This window comes from Primulina huaijiensis, chromosome 4 (assembly GCF_012295235.1).
Source record: "Primulina huaijiensis isolate GDHJ02 chromosome 4, ASM1229523v2, whole genome shotgun sequence".
Lineage (NCBI taxonomy): Eukaryota > Viridiplantae > Streptophyta > Magnoliopsida > Lamiales > Gesneriaceae > Primulina > Primulina huaijiensis.
The window spans coordinates 21,361,358-21,366,756 of NC_133309.1; positions in this window are offsets into that span (position 1 = coordinate 21,361,358).

Below are 5,399 nucleotides of genomic sequence, written 5' to 3' on the forward strand. Positions count from 1 at the left end.
AACCATCTTACCATAATTATTAAGTGGACACCGAAAATAAGGTCATCATTTACTTTCTTTCTATAAATATCATGTTTGTTTAAACATTAAGGTATTCATTCACATATATATATATCCCACGTCATTTATTATCTAGAAGAGACACCATTGATAGAACATTTCTCTTTGCTACATGGCTTTTTCCTCATTTACCTGCTGACTATAGCATCAGAGTGGCCACGCCGGACATCTTCCGACGCCCATTCGCGTGGTGAAATTGCCCATGCATCTTGCATCCATTTTTACCCCGTCACATCATTGACGTCGTCTGTGGGAAGAAGAGTTTAAGGCGTAGATATGTATTCCACCAGAAGAACAAACCAAGAAAACTCTCGGGTTCCTACAGGCCACCCACCTTTCTCTGGCCAAGGTGGCCCTCCACTCACGGGTCCTCAGCCTACTATTACCTTGTCACCCAAAGAATTGGCTTGGATTATGTCTGACGCTGTTGAGAAGGCCATGGCAAAGAAGGCCCCTTACAATCATTCTACCCAGCCCGAACGTGAGCAGGAGCGGGAGCGGGAGCAGGAGCGAGTGGAGCAGAGAAGAAGATGGAGGAGCGGAGGAAAGTCAATCTAGTGCTGGTTCTAAATCCCCCGCTGTAGCAGAAGAACTGGAAGAGTTAAGAAGGAAAGTGAAGGTCTTGGAAGGGCAAGTTGGGGCTCGGGGCAGCACTCGGGTGATGGCTAAGGGATGCCTTTTTTTTGACGTCGTCATCCGAGAGCCTCTGTAAGGGAATTTCAAATCTGCAAAGATAAAAGACTCTGACAGGAGTTCTGACCCAGAAGAACACCTCGCCCGGTTCGAGAGTATTGCTATGTTGCAATGTTATGAGGATATGATCAAATGCAAGATGTTCTTGACAACTCTGGTTGACTCGGCCCAGAGATGGTTTGAAGGACTCTCCCCTCAGAGTATTCAGTCTTTCGAGGATTTTCAGAAATTATTCTTACATCATTTTAGTAGCAACAAGAAGTACAAGAGAACCACTTTCAGCCTGTTCAAGGTAAACCAGAGCCCTGAAGAAACTTTAAGGGCATACATCAAAAGATTCAATAGAGTCGCTCTAGATTTCCCCTCCTGCGCCCTTGAAACAAAAACCATTGTATTCACATAGGGACTACAGGAGGGGGAGTTTTTTCGCTCATTAACCAAGAAACTGTCTGGGGACTTTGAGGATCTTCTGTCCCGAGCAGAAAGTATATTAACATGAAAGAAGCTCAGAAGCAGAAGCGAGATGCTTTGAAAAGAGAGAGAGGTGACCGGGTGGTCAGACTCGAGGAGAGAGCTCATAAGAGGGTGAATGTGGGACATTTTTCCCATCATCTGCCTTTGAAGATTGCCCGAGATAGGGATGTCCAGGAGTGTAGCTCGGATAAGTCGCGGGATCCGAACCCAATTCACAATTTGCTAGGTCCGAGAAGAAGAGATTATGTACCCTCCACAAGGCATGTTCTCATGACACAAGTAAGTGTCGAATGTTGAAAAAGGAATACAGTCGCCCCTCCGAACCAGAGTACAAACCATCAAAAAGAAGAACGAGGTTTCCACCCTGGTCAACTCAACGTCTAGAGCCTAGCTCACTCGTTGGTTCACGAGGTGCCTCAAGTGGAAGAAGAAACCAGGACAGAAGAAGGCCTCATTTCCTGCCTTAGGTGTAATAAAATTATTTCCGATGGTTCAACGGATGGTGATTCTAATCAGGCCCCGAAGGCACGAGGCAGGAAAGATTGTTTGGAAGTAGAAGGAGAAAGGAGGAGTGAGCTGATCATTAGCTTTGGCCTAGATGATCTCCGAGGAGTCAGCCTTCCCCATAATGACGCTCTGGTGATCTAGGCCCGCGCGTTGCTAACTACGACGTAATGAGAGTTTTTGTAGATTCGAGCAACTCCGTTAACGTCATATTCAAGGAAGCCATGATGTAGATGGATTTGCAGGGGCACCCGTTGGAGTCAATAGAAACAGTCTTTTTTGGTTTCGCTGGTCATGCTGTGTACCCGGAAGGAGAAATAATTTTGCCATTAACCTTGGGCACCCGGGAACTACGAAAAACTGTTATGAGTACTTTCACAGTTGTGGATGCCCCGTCATCATGCAATATTATCTTGGGTCAGCGGTATGAATGAATTGAAAGTCGTAACCTCCACCTATTATCAAAAGATCAAATTCCCAGTCCGAAATCAGGTTCGAGAAGTAAGGGGAGATCAACCATCTTCCCGAAAGTGCCATGGGGAGACGGTTAGTATGAGAACCTGAATTTCTAGCAGCAACTAGCAATATTCAGCAGCAATGCAAGAAGTTCAGCAGAAGCTTCCAGCAGCAACTGATATTTCAGAAGTTGGTATTTTTCCAGCAGATATAATCCAGCAGCAGATAGAACCCAACAGCAGAAGAGTTCAGTAACGTGAGATTTCAGCAGACAGCTACTGATTCTGCTTATGACTTGTAACTGAAGCATTTAACATGAAATGATGGCTGTTAATGGCACATCATGTCAGATTATGGTCATTAATGGGAAGGCTAACAGTCAGAAATTTGCTTATAAATAACACCCTCCAACCTCTGAATCGGTGTTACACAAATCCTGAGTTATCACTTGAATTTCGAGCTAAGAGAGTGCCTATTTTCGAGCTGTAAAATCTAGTAGCGAAAACCAGCAGATTCCAGACTTCAACAACTGAAACTTCTAGCAAATTACTGTAAGTGGGCTTATGTATAAAGATCTTGAAACCAGTTTGATTACTTTTGTTTTGAAGCAAAGTATATATATGTTTGATTTCTGATATTTGATTTTTGAAGCACTGAAACCTAGTAAACTAATAGTAGGAATATATATTCTAAACATTAATGAATTTTGATTACTGATTACTGGTCTCACCCCTTAGAGGAGAGAACATATTGGAGACTGATATCAGTTTAGTCATGAAATTCACAAACGTGCTCAGTGCTTACTTACTAAATTTCTGATTTCTGTTCTGAATACTGATTCCTGTTCTGAAAAAAAGAGTTTTTGTATACTATTTGTATTACTGTTTCTGTTGAAAATGATTTCAAAAATTGGGAGTTATTCCCACCCCCGCTTATTGAGTGACAACCATATTACTCACCCACCAAACCCATCTCAGATAAGAACGAGGAAGAAATGTTAGAAGAAGAAGAGCAGATTCAGTTCTGGGATTCGTGACGAAGACTGTTATTTCTCAGTTCTAATTTATGTTTTCCGCTACATCTGTTAAGACATTATTATGTTTGGTTTTACATTTCTGCTGTAAAACATTATTATTTGACTTTGTATCAGACAATGAATATTCGGTATTATGAATAAAAGACTGGTTTCTGAATTTTGTACTTCTGAGTCTTGTTGTTTTCGAATGTAAATTTGAGAGCAACGCCGGTGTCGACCAACCCTGTCCCTGGGGCATGACAGTTAGGGTGAATCAAAAGAAGGCGAAACAGGGAGATAAATGAAAGAATAGGGCTCGGGTGGAGAAGGGGGAATTGCATTTTGTGGCGGAAGAAGAGCAAGAAACTGTGGAGATCATGCCAAGAAAGGAGATCCGGGTGGCCGAGACCTTGACTTATCCACCCGGGTTAGTCTATTGAACTGTTTAAAAGCTAGCATTAATGTTTTTGCTTGGTCACAACAGGAACTGGTTAGGATTTCACCCCCGGTGAGGTTGAACATCATCCCAGGAGCCCGACCTGTGAAGCAGAAAAAGAAGCACTTTGGTCCGGAAAAAGACAAAGTGATTGACGCACAACTCTGGGAACTGTTGCAAGCCGAACACATTCGAGAGATACAATTCCCTACATAGCTCTCGAATGTGATGTCGGTTCCCAAAACTACAGGGAAATGGAGAATGTCCGTGGATTTCAGGGATCTCAATAAAGCTTGTCCTAAGGATTGTTATCCTCTTCCCCGGATCGATCAGCTGGTGGATTCCACTTCTGGTTTTGAGTTGCTTAGTTTTATGGACGCCTATCAGGGTTACCACCAAATCCTCATGGTCAAGGCAGATCAAGACAAAGCCAGTTTTATTATGTCTGGAGGAACATTTTGTTATGTGGTCATGCCTTTCAGATTTAATAATGTCGGAGCAATGTATCAGTGCCTGATGAACCGGGTCTTTATGAAGCAGTTAGGCAGGAACATTGAAGTTTATATAGATGATATCCTGGCCAAGTCCCGGGAGATTTCCTGTTTTATTCCCGACTTGGAAGAGACATTTGCTACGCTTCTACAGTATGAGATTAAGCTCAACCTGGCCAAATGAATCCTCAGGGTAAAAAGTGGTAAGTTTTTGGGTTTCCTAGTTACAGATCGTGGAATTGAAGTCAACCCTGAAAAAATCAAGTCGGTACTCGATATGCCCTCCCCTCGATCTATCCGCGAGGTACAAAAGTTAACTGGAAGAATTGCCGCTCTTTCTCGATTCATCTCCTGGTCTGCACACATGAGTTATCCTTTCTTTCAGCTCTTACGGAAGGCTCAAAAATTTTGCTGGGATGAAAAGTGCGAACAAGCATTCAGGGATCTCAAGAATAATCTAGCAGAACTTCCAATTTTGGTAAAGCCCGAGCCTGGGGAGAAATTATTTGTTTACTTATCCATCACGGAGTACGCTGTCAGTTTTGTGCTTATCTAGGAGGATGATTCCAACCAGAAACCTGTATATTATGTCAGCCACGCTCTCAGAGGAGCTGAGCTCAGATACAGTGAAGTAGAGAAATTAGCTCTAGCCTTGGTAATGACTGCTTGGAAGTTGAGGCCCTATTTTCTCTCTCATCCAATCGTTGTTCTCACCATCAGTCCTCTGGGAAGGATCATGACTAACCCTGAGGTCTCAGAAAGGATGGTAAAGTGGACAGTGGAGCTAGGGGAGTACGATATTGAATACAGGTCTCGGATTGCCATTAAGGCACAAGCCCTGTCAGATTTTCTTTCAGAAATAATTCAGACGGGCAAAGAAGAAGTGTGGAGAGTGTTCGTAGATGGAGCAGCAAGTCTGGCTGGATGCAGAGTCGGAGTGGTTTTGATAGCACCCTCAGAAGAAAAAATTAAGTTGGCCCTGAGAATTGATTCCCAGGTCAATAACAATGAAGCTGAATACGAGGCTGTCCTTGCTGGCATACGAGCTGTCCGGCAAATCGGAGCCTCCCGAGCCATTCTTTACTCTGACTCGTAGTTGGTCACCCAACAAATAAAAGGAATCTATGAAACCAATGATGAAAAGATGCTCATATACTTGAAACTCATTATAAACCGGGCAACATCTCTCGTTGATTGGAGCATTGAATGGATACCTCGAGACGAGAATGGTGAAGCAGACGCCCTGGCAAAGATGGATGCCTCCTTGTCA